The sequence below is a fragment of the Miscanthus floridulus genome, chromosome 16 (genome assembly GCF_019320115.1).
Source record: "Miscanthus floridulus cultivar M001 chromosome 16, ASM1932011v1, whole genome shotgun sequence".
Classification (NCBI taxonomy): domain Eukaryota; kingdom Viridiplantae; phylum Streptophyta; class Magnoliopsida; order Poales; family Poaceae; genus Miscanthus; species Miscanthus floridulus.
In genome coordinates, this window is record NC_089595.1 from 66,870,473 (window position 1) to 66,885,409 (window position 14,937).

Below are 14,937 nucleotides of genomic sequence, written 5' to 3' on the forward strand. Positions count from 1 at the left end.
AAATGACTAGGAAACACATCTTTACAGTATCAATACCACTTTCTTTACAATATAACTAGACCAAAGCATATCATTGTAGCTAACGTTCTTTTGAGGTCATCACCAAACCTCTCATGGCATAATTACCTTATAGGTCCTAAGTAGCTTGGAACGATATATGCCTTGCATTGCTAACATACAGTTGGCCCACCAAGACCAAGATGTGTTTCACTACTTGCATCCAAATGGATAATTCTCAGCCAAATCACACTACCAAACATTAATGCATGTTGATATCCCCAAACCTAACAAACTCCTATGAAAAATAAGGCCCCTTTGGAATTCAAGACATCTTAGGTACTTATGATGAGGAGTTATGTTGACAATAATTTAGCTAAGTGTAACGGGCAAGGTAACAAAACTTGTTACTCCTGTCACAAAGAAGATACAATTAGACACTTGTTCTTTAATTTACTTCCAGTTTGCTAGACCTGTTTGGTCAATTTTTTTTTTTTTTTTTGCGCCTCTGTTTGGTCAATTGTTCAAGTGCTGACGAGGTTAGCAAAACCTCACAATCATGTTCAGGGTTTGCTAAGGGGTTTTGGTAAGGTTCTGAGGGCACTAATTCTACTAGCTAGGAGCAGTTACAACATGTTGCTCAGTACAACTTAGCAGAAATAATCAGCCTGTTCGTTTCGTCGTAAACGATCGTGGATTATTTATTGTTGGCTGGTTTGATGTGAGAGAAAAATACTGTTACAGCTTATAATCCACGATCATATACGAGCAAGCGAACAGGCTGAATATTGTTTTGAAAAGAACAAAAAATACTTCTGATGTTATTATTTGGTTACCCACAGGCTATACACCTAGGTTATTATGTAGAAGCCAGCTTCACAAGATACGGTTGTGGCAATATCGTAGGAGTTGGTGCAGGTGGCTAAAGATATCTTCTCCTAGGTACATAGGCGGCTGGCATTCTAGTTTATGAATTGCTAGTCAATTGAATGTGTCGGTATAGATGAAAATGGGACCATTAATTTTCAATACCTGTCTATCCCGAAAGGGTTTAATAAAAACGCTATATGAATATGGGCATTTAATATACGTATTGTGTCTGAATCTAAATACTCAAAGTAGGATTTCTAATATGTATAGATATAATGCTTTTGAGAAATTAATTAAAAAAACTGTTTTATAGAAAAGGAAGCACATGAATCCTACATTTCAAAAATAAATAGTCTTATTTCGTATGAGATGGTTTTCATACGAGACTATACAGCCAGCTCATATGGCTCTGCGCCTCTTCCGCTACATAAGACGAGAAGGAAACGGAAGGGGTTGAACTGAACACCGTAGAAGATCTTGGTGGGGGCACCGAGCTTCTAGAGGATCATGTTTGGCAAAGTCGCCGTCTCTGTCTTGCTTTCTTGCTACGAGGTCGAGGACATCATCATAGACTATAAATCCTAAGCACGCTGCTCCTATACTTGACGTCGCAGATGCGACCAAAACGAGACGCTGAAAAAACTGCACCGCTGCACGGACACAAAACAAGTGCAAGTTGCCTGTTGCCGCGACTGCGGCTATTTTTGGACCTTATTTGCCTCTCATATACGGTATATGTATATATTTGGTCTCACTACTGAGCATGCACGCGTGGCGCTAGTAGATAATAAGGCTAATGTCTTACTAGAAGGTTTTATGTCCATTTTTCTAAGACGTGGTACTGTTGAAAACTGAGTGTATGTTTGGTTGAGATTCGAATTCTCTTAGAAACGTTTCAAATTTAGATTTTTTTTAGAAAATGTTTCTCTGCTAAATCAGAATGTCTTCGTTGAACTATTTGGCTAGCTTATTAAATTCTTGAAACTAGAACTAGAATCACGAGAAATAAGGTTTTAGGTGTTTCTCTGGAATAATAAAAAATGAGAATCGGTTCTAAGTGATTCTCCATGAAACGTTTCTCTCTGTAATAATGTTTTGACAGCGATTCTAATAATTCTACTAAGAATCTGAAACTTTTCTCGCTGCCAAGCACACAATATAGGAGGTTTCATGTCTCCCGTGGCACTAGTGGAAACTCTCCCAATGCACACTTTTATTTCATTGTTTTATATAGGCTAGCTGCAACATTTAATTTACTCATGGTGTTGTGATCAAGTATGATATGTGAACTCTATGGCCATTTGATATTATTGTAAGTACTATATTATAACAATGTTACATTGACAAATAAACATTGTAAATAAAAATATATTAATTATCTTCACTATTCACAGGATATGAAATGGAGTTGCATATATGAATATAATTATTGTAGTGGTTTGTCAGTCCCAACTCCCAACTGCTAAAGTTTATTAACAACATGGGCCGAGCGACAGCACACATATTTCGGACAGCCGCGTTAGCGTTACACAGATCATTTGGGCTCAACTCCAAAATTTGAATCTTCCAATTGAACGAAACAAAATATTTCAGTTTAGAAGTTCCAACTTTTCCTAAAAGCAGATATTTCAACTTTTGTAGATCACCGAGTCAAATGAAGCCTGTTTAAAACTTTGCTTTCAGTTTGACTAAGATCGAAATATAGGCTCCGGCTCTATACTAGAAAAGAAATCAACTGATTCAAATATTCAAACCCGGCCGGATCCAAGCCCAGGGAAAAGAGCTCAGGCCGGAGCATGGCCCGCTGCTGCCTACACATACCCTTGGATAAAGAAGAGTGGAGTACAGTGTAGTAACAGAAACAAAAGATTCTGCTCTTGAGCTTGTTGTGGCTATAGTTTTTCATGTCAACATTGCAGGAACCAGACGGCATGAAATGAAACAAAATGACTCTCAAAAAAAAAATGACACAAAATGCAAAACAATCCCATCAAAAATTGAAACAAGGAACCAAAAGGGAAACTGAATCCTTAAAATTAAGCAACTCATTATGACAAGTCACATTGTTCAAGACAAGACCATAAAGCAACAACAATAGAGACAGGTGCACAAACAACTGCCTTACAAGCACCTCTCGTCTGAAGTGGAAGTGCTGTTTCCAATCTTGCTCTTGATTATGCAGGAAACAAAAAAGATAAGGTACAAAGGAAAGATAAATCTCCGGTTGTCGTCATCATCCCATCATCTGAGTAAACCAGAAAGTGCAAACCATGAATAAGTCCATGTCCATCCTAGAGTTGCTTCTTCTTCCGGATCCTCTTGCTCCTCCACGAGATGAGAGCTGCAGCTGCTGCAGTTGGACCACCTCGTCTTCGCTTCATTTGCTTCTTTGGCTTCCTCTCCTGCCTCTTACCTGTGAAGCAGGGCTTCAGGAATGCCCCATGCAGACTGAAGCTGGTGGTGGCTTCTTCCTGTGTTTCTTCTTTCTTGACTGCGATAACAGGGGCAACACTCTCATCCTCGGAATGTGCCCCAGCTTCTCGCTTCACCGATACCCTTAGCCGCTTGCTTGGATGGCTGATCACCTCAAAATTTTGGTACCCTTCCTCTGCTGCTTGGTTGTCAATCAATACATCTTCAGAACTCTGTGAGTGAAGAAAAAGGATTAGTAAAAAAAGTGGCCAAAACTAGAATAAGGCAATTCTAAAAGTTTGTTCATAGTGGAGCCAGGGCGGAGACAGGGGGGGGGGGGGGGGGGGGGGGGGGGGGGGGGGGGCAGGGGCCTGGCACCCCCTAACTTTGCATGATCTTCACTAATACATATCATTAGTTCTCACTAATTACTAAAAATTATACGTAAACAAGTCTTCTCAATCAATTGTAGATTGTTTTTGTCAAATATATCTCTTGATTGTCTAATTTAAGTGTCTAAATAAAATAAATATGGTGTGAGTCTCTTTTTATCTTTAATTTAGACATTTAGCATTTATCTAAGATGATAAGATTAAAGATGCTTTATTATAACTTTTTTAGTCAACATCAAAGTTGATATTTTTTAAAACCAACATCAAGATCTGGCAGTGGTATCATATAATTTTTTTCGACACTTGGTGAGCTTGCCCCTCCTATATGTAAATCCTGGCTCCGCCCCTGTGGAGCCTAGATACTAATTCTTTAATCACCAATAAGGTTTATTATCTGAATTTAAGAAAGTATATTACTGACTATTTGATGCTTACTGGACCACAAAGAACATTAAAGAAAATGTTATGCTCCTTTGTGCTTCATTTTAGATAATATAGGTTAACATTTGGTTTCATCTCATTTACTTTAGTTACTTATCAGGCCTCTTTTGAAGGGCGGGCCTGGTGCAAGCGGTAGAGTCTTACCGCTTGTGACCGGAAGGTCCCGGGTTCGAGTCGCGGTCTCCTCGCATTGCACAGGCGAGGGTAAGGCTTGCCACTGACACCCTTCCCCAGACCCCGCACAGAGCGGGAGCTCTCTGCACTGGGTACGCCCTTTTACTTATCAGGCCTCTTTTGATTTTGTAGGCATCCCATCTCATTAACGAAGATGCGTATAGAAGATCAGTACACAATCATCATCGCTAATTGCTGTAAATAACTGAAAAGATTCATCTAATCTACTAAAAATCTCAACTGCTATATTGGACCAGTTAGAACTGCCTGAGCCAACCATAAATATAGTGTGACCGAGTGCTTTAGCTTTTGATTGATACAACTTGAAGCTCAAACTACAACAAATCAGTGATGACATGTTCAGTCAAGTTGTAATGGTGTGAGACAAAAGAGGTGTAGAAGCTTACTTCACGGAATTCTCCAATCTGATGTGGGCCTTCAGACAATAGGCTCATGGTGCTCTCGAAAATATCCATGTTGCTAGCTTCTCCATAGCTCGAGACTATCAGGCATGGCAGAATCATCCATATCACATTCTGATGTGTCCTGGGGAGATCTCTCATGCAGTCCAACAACTTTGCCCTTTCCTGGTGAGCAATTTGAGCTGTGTGTACCATTGACCGATGTGTTAATTATAAGGGTTATTCCCTTATTCTTCTTAGCCATTGCTTGCTTGAGATTTGATCTCAGACTGAATACCCTGTCTTGGGCAGCTTGAATGCTTAAAAGAATCTGCTCAACAGTGGTATCACCTCCTTCAATACCAAGTAGCCAATCAGCATCATTATTTCCTTTTGTGTTGTCATCCGCTGAATGGTCAAGAAAAGATTTCATTAATTTATCTGCACCACTTAATAAGAAAAATAACATATTCCTCACCTAAATAAAACGACTATTGACAGTCAGATTTGAATGTTAGTTTGCAAAATTGAACTCAACTGTAACCGTGACAACAGAAATTTCTCTAATTGGGTGACATTACTATGGAAAGAAGGAAATGGAGCTCTCACTTTCTGTGCAGTAATCAATTCCTAGACTAGATGCAAGATGCAGGCAATAGAAATCTCTTGTTCTAAGAAGTGTAATAATAAACTTACTTCCAAAGCCATAACAATTAACAAAATAGAGTTGAATATGCATGAAGAAGCAAACAGTGTACTCACTACTTTACTGCCAATAGCCCAATATGCACATCAGGGAAATGATATTTGTTTGCAGTCATTAAGCAATTAACAGCATTACCTAAGTTGGCATTGTCTTCAATAGAATGGTCATCTGCTTCTGTTTTTTCTGCAGGATGGTTAAAATGGGATATCAGAAAGGCTATTCGTATCTCTGCATGTAAAGTAGAATGCAACTCTTACCAAAATAAGAGAACACGGTATGATTAGAGATATATGATGGAGTATCAATTTTGTCTTCGTTTCTTTTTCTCCTCCTTCGCTTCATAGTCTTCCTGCAGCAAAGAGAGGAGAATGGTACTGATCGTGAGGAGGAACAATCCAACTCAATCATTTTTGTCTGCAACTCCTTCTCATGCTTGAGTACTGCAAGCTCCTTGTCATATTTAGACACTTGAGATTGCAAATCCTTCATCCACAGTTCTAGCCATTGGCATCTCCACATTAATGGGCTTACATACTTTCTCCAATGATCAGTCACCTTTTTCTTCCTGTGGTACATGATAGAATGTTATTACGCATGTATTGCCTTCTCTAGAGTAACATGAATTGCATAAGCAGTGAAAATAAAATAATTGACAGTCACATAACATGATTGATTAGAAAGAAAGGCACTGGAAATTGCTCCAAGCAAATAGAAAAGCTGAAAAAGTAGATAAATTTAATGGCATATTCTTCTGAATCTAGTGCCCAGGAATATGCTACTACGATTTCACAGTGATTATAAGTGTCAACCAAACTCATTCTGGAAGGCATCAGCTGCTTGCAGTTGTTGAAAGAATCAGTGTTGGTATATTCCGTAAGGGTGCGTTTGGTTTGAAGGATATCCCTGGATGGAGATGGCAGTCTATGGACAAGCGGTGTTTGGTTCGCAGGCGAGTTGGATATGGATATCCCTGACAGGGGAATAGCATAAGTGTCAGTTGGATACAGGGACCAACCCTTCACTTAAGAATTAAACCAATCCCATCAGGTCTTACATATACTAGTTCTGTACCACTAAGACATTTTGCCAAAATGGTTCCATTTTGATAACAGTGGAGGAAAACTGAAATACTGTATTGGGCATGATATATGTTGAAAGACATTTTGCAAATATACGCAAGGAACTTTATGCTGATCCAACCAAAAAATTCCTTTTTGTCCACACACTTCAACCATTAGAGGTCATTGCACGTAGACTTAAACAGTTAATAAACTACATGCAAAATGTAAGTTATCTCAGATCATGCACTTCCCATTGTTTTCTACTTTTCTGTAACTATTTGAAAACCTAAACCAGCCTGTCTAAACACAGAATACCACTCTGAGATGTTCACAAATTGTTTAATCTCTCATTGATACAAGAACCAAACAATTGTTAGTGTTAGGCATATTGAGGTTGTTTTTGGCATGGCCCTGAAGCTGGCGTTCTTTTGTGGGACCCCAAAAAACAACTCAAAAGCGAGGCTTTGATGAAGCTCAAAGCACAGAATTAAGTATGGGAGAGAAGCACCCGACTGAGGCTCATAGCTTCCTGGCAGCCAACTTCTACGCTTTTCAAGTGAAAAAAGATCATGTATTGTTATCCATTTGAAATAACAGTTAATAACGACAGAACACAAATGCAAGAAAGTTTATTTGGGAAAACCCCACAAAGGTCAGATCTATCAAATAAGAATTAAAGATAATAGATCTAAGAATGACTGAACACTTCAAGAATAACGGCAATGTAGTAGATTCCATATGGCATAACAATAAAACCTCTGCATTGCCAGAATTTGCATTATGCCCAGTCAATCAATATGCAATCACCAACTATAAAATCAACTGACTTAAGGCTTATAAGGAAGGCAGGAAAGAAAGGCTGAAAGTAGCATCAATCACCCAAGCACTTACTTCAATAGTCTATCCAAATTGTCTGAAGCAGCTGCATCCAGTAGAGCAGCAGCATCACCATTAGGAGGATAGCGGCAGAACGGCGAGTCCACCTCGATGTCGCTAATCTCTGAAGGCCTTGCATCGTCCTCCAATCCTGACAGGGTGTCCCCAAAGGAACTTGAACACTCTGTGGCGTCAGGGTCCTCAACTGAGGCTAACTTGCTACCAACAGCACCTTGGCCAATAATGTCAACCTCCAGATCCACTGCTCCATTAGCCTCCTCCATTTTAAACACAGGAGCAGACTTCATATATACTGCTGAAATGAGAAGGCAGCATTTTTAACAAAAAAATAATAATCATGAGATGACATTATAATATGACATGTAAAGCCTAAGGGTGAAACAAAAATATTAACCCCAAGTGAATTCTCTTGGCACAAGAGGAAGGTTACTGGCCGCTCGCAGGATTTTCTGAAAACTACGTACACTAGTTTGCAACGACCTGGAGCTCGCAGCTCGAAGGATTGAGCAACGGCGGTAGGGACGGCTGCTGCTCTGGCGATGCGAGAAAAACCGTGGCACGGGAGCCGTAGCCGTATAAAGGCGGGCGAAACGTCCGTCCTCAGACCTCAGCTACCTCCGGGCAGTGGCGACGACGCGCCAAGGCAGCCGAGGGCACCAGTTTAGGCGCCATTCGCGCCAAGGGGGAGCAATGGCGGCGCCAGCAGCCCGGGGCAAAGCCACCAGGCTGGCGCAGTCGCGCAACGGACAGCGTCGACCGAGGCGGGGGCGGCAGCAGTACTAGCGCTTCCCAGGCGGAGCACACGTCCCTCTCCGGCCTCTGGGCTCTCGTTCCTTGCCTCTCAGGCTCTCAGCTCACGCGGCGGCGGCTGAGCACAGCGAAGGGATTAACAACTCGCGGGAGAAAACAAAAGAGCTAACCAACAAAAAAAAATATACAGTCACAGAGAGACAGCACGAGTAACTGAAGGCCGCCGAGGTGAGGGGAATTGAACCCTAATGGGCTTTTGAGATGGGCCTCAGTGGGCCATACTAAGTGGGCCTGGTGCGACATGCTCCACGATCCTTCTCACGCTTTTCAAATTATTACAACATCCTTCCTGTGTCACGACTGACGAATGACGATTCTACTAGATCCAAGCAGAGTCTAACTTGTCAGGTTGCCTGGGGCCTTTGCAGAATCACTAGAAACATTGCAATTCCTGCAGGAATCGCATGTAGAAATGCACTGTTTTTACTAATGACCAACTGAATCCAACAGCAGTACTGCAATAGACTCTGAGCAGGATGAACTACCATTCCCTACAACAAGCTGGATACTGTAGCCAGCTGCAAACGCATTGCATAATACTGTAAAAATCCTAGTAAGCAGAGAATCTGCAATTCTGCACCACCACCAGAGCATATCACCTGTGATTTTGACCACATCGTAACATCAGCTTATATCACCTGTCTATCAATCAAGAAAAGGCCTGCTGGCTCAGTATCCTGGATGTCAGAAGCAAAAAGAACACCAGGGCCATGTTTAGTTCATCCAAAATCCCAATTTTGGCACTATGCAAAAAGAAGATTTCCCGTCATATCAAACTTACGGTACATGCATGGAGTACTAAATGTTGACGAAATCAAAAACTAATTACACAGTTTGGTCGTACTTTGCGAGACGAACGTTTTGAGCCTAATTAGTCAACGATTGGACAATTATTACTAAATAAAAACAAAACACTACAGTGCGCTACAGTGGTACCTAAATCAGGCGGCGCCGAATCGGACCGCAACTAAACGCGGCCCAGATACCTCAACACCAGTACTACACCACTGAAACCTTTTTTTTTATTCCAGAGGTTACACGCCGTCCTAAAATATCACACTGAAACCTTTTTTTCATCAACGCTGCAAATCGCACTTAGCTCAAATAATCCTAAACCGAGTAAACAACTGACAGCACCACCTGGTACATCAAACTACTCTCAGACACGACGCAAGCACGAACTGAAACGTGATAGGAATTGAAACCATCAACCTAGCGGGCCGGCCAAAGAACCTTCATTGATGCAGCAGCGCTAGCTAGACGCGAAACCGAAACAGCTAATACGCCATTGATGCCCCAACCGGGAGAAAGCTAGAAGGGCGAAGCTAGAAGAGCATCAAGCGACCCAACCCATGAACTCACTGGCTCCACCATGGCAACAAGTGAGAAGCGGTGCCTAAAGCCATGCTGGCGGCGTGCCACCATGTCGCAACTAACTAAAGTTTCCGGCTTTCCGCTCTCATGTTCTACCACCAGCCCGCGGGCGATAATCCTATCAATACTGGAGAATTAAAAGGACAACGCAGGTACACTGGAGCCCTGCGGTAGAGCCGCTGACGCGCGCGCGCGCCGAGCGAGACGGGAAGGGATCGGCACTGACCGCCGCGACGAGCGCCAGCCTCCGCGGGTCTTCAGGCAAGCGCGCCCGACGTTGAGATGATTCCAGGCAGTAGAGGCGCGGGAGAAAGAGAGATAAGTACCAGGGAAGGAGCAGGAACGCACCTGCACTGGCGGCAGCGACGTCTGCTGAGGCGGCGGCGGCGGCGAGAGAGAGGCTTCGAGGCTTTGCTGCTCGTTTGGGCGCCGCCGTCAGAGAGGAAGCTGGAGCGAGGGAAGGACCAGGTTTTATTCAGTTCATCCTTCATCGGCTTACATGGGCCGGGCCGGGCTGTCTGCATTGTAACCAAAATTTTTCAGTCCCATTTTATTCAGGAATGGACCAATTTTTAAGGGTTTGTTTGGTACTCTCTCCGTCTCATTATTAGTGTCGTTCCAGACATGGGCGAGGGTACCAAGAAGGAAGCACAAAGACCTGCATACCTCTATATCCCAATCATTCTAAGTAAGATGCTGCAACATGCTTCATTAAATGTGCACACGCCTTATCATTTCTACGTATGCATCCATCTTATAAAAATCTGCCACGACACCCACTATTCAGCACTTAAACAAATCCACACCAACTTTTCACCGCTCAAACGAATCGGCAAGCACTGAAAATCAGCTTTCCTAGCATAAAATTTAAAGCTTCAAAATTGAAATCCTAATTTTGAATCAGGCGCCCTTTTTCACTTCTGTCCAGTTAAGTCACCGCCCGCGTAGCTTCTGCTTCCACCATTTACCATCCACCTGAGCCCTTGCCCTCCATGGCCATAGAAGCATTTACCTTCTTCTCCTTCCATTCACCTCCATGGTCATACTTGACTTAAACACACCAGGTGAGGAAGAAGACCAGTTCTTCTATCTGAACAAGCCACCTGTCGAACACCATGATGAAGTGGATGGTGGGAGAAGCGTAGGAGGACATCACCTAGGTTTCAATCCTGAAGAAGCTGAGGAACAACATGAACTTCATCAAGGTTAGCTGTAACACCTCTGGTGTTATGAGTTTTTTTTAGCACCGCGATTTAGGCCTAAATAAAAATTTACGAAACAAGTTTCTCGAATTTTTGATTTAAAGAGTACTCGACAAGATAAGCAAATCATGTGACTTAGTTTCACGGACTTAAGTAAACGCTCAAGTTAAATCATATCGGGCGTAGAAATATTTAGGAATGTCGAGCGACAATTCGGGCCAATCAATAGCAAACGGTTCGTCTATTAGATTAAGCATGAAAAGCAACGTTTATAAATAAAATAAAATCCATTAATAAATAGCACGATATACATATATATATATATGTATATAGCTTTTGAATCAAATTTAAATTCGAGCTTGCTGAAATTTTTCTTATGCCTAGACGTTACAATTTGACTGAAGTAGTAAACCGTTATATATATATATATATATATATATATATATATATATATATATATATATATATATATATATATATATATATACACACGTGACGACAAGCAACTCAGAGCCCCATACTCTAAGTAAACGCACACAGCGTCGGCAGCAGACAGAGCTGAGCAGGTATACACGCACAAGCACCGCATACCACCAGAGCAAAGCTCCAATTCATGAGTTCCCACGTCCCTGCCTCGGTCTACCTTCACTATTTATAGCTTAGTGTCCAAGGAAGGACGACGTCAAAGTGACTAAGTGTGGACTTTGGACAATTGAATCAATCAATTAATATTAATACGAAGTTAATTAAACTTGATTCCAAACTACAGACATGAACAACTTAACTCATCCACTCCGCATGAACAGACTCGTCATGTCAGCTAGTACTAGAGTACCAGTAGTAGCAGCACTGTCCCTGACCTTGCTTGTCTCCTGTCACTGCTTGTCCTTGCTCTACTGTTCTCTCTACCAGACAAGCCGGGCCGGTCACCTCTAGGCTATTGCTGCCTGCTTTACTTGAAGTGTCTGCCTCTGCTAGGCCTGAGCCACACTTGCTTCTTTTCCCCTTCTTTTTCCTCTGCCGTGAGGCCAAACTACTACTACTGCTGTCTGTGCTGCTCGTACGCTCTTGTGAGAGCGGGTGGTCTTGTCCAAATATTTTATTGGGAGCACCAGCAGCCAGTGCATTTTTATAGCACTAGCAGTTGAGCCATCGCAGCTGCGCCCTGCATCAACCTCCGCCAGCACATAGTCGTGGCCGCACTTGCTGCTGTCTGTCCTGCCCTCTGCCTTCTTGAGGCTCGCCAAACTCACTCCAGCAATACCCAGCTAGACCAGCAGCTCAGCCGTGTGTTAGTAGAGACCGTCTGTCTGGAGCAAGCCGGACTCGCTCGCTCATGATGGCGTTTGTCCTCATGCAGCCGGTGGTGAACCTCCTGGACGTCATCGCGTTTGGCCAGGGCGTGGCCGCCGAGCAGCGCCGAAGCCGAAGCCCTGTCACCATCGTCGCCCGAGCCAGGTGTCGCCGTGCCGCGCTGCCGTGCACCATGCTCGAGCCGCAACACCTGCCAAGGCCGCGCATCGACGGCTGATTCGCCAGCACCTCCTCCATCGACGCCGTGTCGCGCGGAGCGGGCCACCGTGCGCCGGGCTAGCTGGCTATAGTCGGTTGCTGCGCATCGCGAAGGGGCGGGGTGCCACCCGCGGCCGTGGTCCAGCGCCACAGCGCCACCGCCTCACCTCCCCGCGCCGCCCCGCCACTGCACCGCCGCCGCCGAGCCATCCATCGGTCGGCGGACGTATTTCCCCTGCCGGTATTCTGCTCTAAGGATGAAGAAGGGTATGAATCCAAGACGTAAATTTATTCAAGGTTCTTTACGCAAATACGTGACCTGTTTAAATAGTGTCCGGGGATATGGAGTTGAATAAAGGTAACAATAGGGTCATTTTTGCAAAAACGCTTGCACATTCTGGGATTGCCAGTTGGGCGGGCTGGTTGGTCCGTCGGCCTCCATTGTGGGCCGTCTGGCCGGCCTGCTCTTGCCTGGCTAGGCCGCTGCTGGCGCTTGGGCCGCGCGCACAGCGCACCTGGGCCGTTCGCGCCACTGCCGCGCGCTGGGCCACGTTCGTCCATGCTGCTGGGCCGGCCGGAAGCCTGTGCGCCTGGGCCACCGCGTCCGCATGGACTGGCCATTCTAGCTGCTGGGCCACCGCGCGCCTGCGGGCTGAGTTGGCCGCCGGGGCCTGGTCTTGTTGCGTTGTTTTAGTTTTTGTTAATTTAGTGCCTTTCAAAAATTGAGAATGAAGTGTAGAAAAATCATAAAAATGCCAAACTAGTTTTGTTAGGCTTCTAAAATCATAATCTACCTGCTAGTATAATTTGTTCATATAGTTGGATAATATTCTTGGGAGCTAGATAATTAATCTAAGATACTTAATATTATAAACATATAAACTTGTAGGAACTTCCGTGATAAATTGGTAATAGTATTGGATATGAAATCTTTATAGTAGGTTTCTAGCAATATTAGCTGCTCATCGTAATTTTTGTAGCTCTAGAATAATTAGTTGCTAGATAAATAATGATGTCCTATTATGAATAAAGAAACACCGTTAGTTTATATAACTAAAAGAATTATTGAGAAATAACGTCTTATGCGACAACATGGATATGTAGCCTAAGTACGGTCGTCGTTAGATCTAGCTCGTTAACTTGAGCGGCGTAAAGCGTATTTATACGAGTCACGATTGCAGTTGATTAATTACATCTTTGCATTGCATCGCATGCATATCATATAGGTACGATGATGGATCAACGGATCGATCGAAGGATGATTGGGAATCCGGAGATGATGCAATGGGCTTTCTATTCAGATGATGGTGGATTATCCGAAGATGCAGACACTAACTTTTAATATATCTTACCCAGGCAAACCCCGGTGCATAACCCCTACTTTTCTGCAGTTTAAATTATATTTGTGCATTAAGTTTTAGGGAGTTGAATGAAACCCACTTGCATATATATCTTTATCCTATGAGTCTTACTAGTATGACAGGATCGTGTAGAATGCCATGCTACAGGACTCTGGTAGAAGTCGGGTGATTGCCTGTCACTCACGAGATATAGGAAATATGTTACTATATGATTATCACTTGGAATATATAAAATGGTGGAAAGAAAAATAGTGACCGGGCAGGGATATGGTTTGGGTATTGGTGGGTGTAAGATGTTGTGTCGCCGCGGATGCGGTTCATAGCTTGGTTACACCATTTTTCCCTGTTGGATCGATTAAGGACCGTTCGTTGCATAAAACTCTAGGCAGGTCATAGACTTATTATCCTGAGCACATACTTGTGTATGGGCGCTTGGAAGACTTGTTGATCTCTTGTCGCGGATCCAGCTCTTTTCGGACCGACTGTTAGGGTTTTATTTTGGTGGAGGAGGTCCTTGCACCGCACTGAGTCTGGGACTCAGGGACGGGGGCTTGGAGTCCCAGTTTGGACGGGGACCTGGACACCCGGGATAGGAGAGTGATGGGTTGGTCCTGCTTGTGCCTAGGGTACAAGCAGGGCGTGTGTTTTCGGGGTACCCAGCTGGGGGCATTGATTCGCGAATCGCCGGGCGATCCGGTACGGCTTGTCTACGGTTTAGCATCGTAGTAAGAACTGAAAGATGAAAGATGAAAGATGGAAAAAGGAAATCTGATTGCTTACCACCTGCTTGAAAGTAGTACAGGTGCGTACATAGAATGGTTAGTTAATGAACCAATGCGGCTATTAATAAAAATCAAATATAAGGACGCACGCTTAGTAATGTTTCCTGCAAATGCAATAAACCCACAAGCCAGATAGCCTTGCATATCCTTGGAGTCTTTTCTTTCCTCATGTCGGGTAAGTCTTGCTGAGTACAATTGAGTACTCAAGGTTTTATTCCCCCTGTTGCAGGTGACAAGTGGATGATAAAGCTGACTCTTGTGTGTGGATTTCCTCTGGTGGGCTCAGCGAGGATTCCTTTACGTTGCGATTGTAGTTTTTACTTACAACTCTCACAAAATATTTTTTTATAAATGGAAGTTGATAATCTGTTGTCATAGTTTATTTATCAATGCTTCATCATGCCATGAATAGCTAATTATTTTTCCGCTATAACTCTGATCACATGTTGACGTTCCGCTGTTCAATTAAATTATTCATACTCTGATAATATGATTTCATTCTGCTATCACAACAATAAATGTTATACTCTGATGTACATGTAAAG

General features: G+C 43.3%; 1 pseudogene; it reads right to left on the reverse strand.

Annotated features, from left to right (window-relative positions):
- Window positions 1–2,930: 2,930 nt before the first annotated feature.
- On the reverse strand, window positions 2,931–9,997 carry LOC136511945 (uncharacterized; annotated as a pseudogene).
- Between the last annotated feature and the right edge of the window lie 4,940 nt (window positions 9,998–14,937).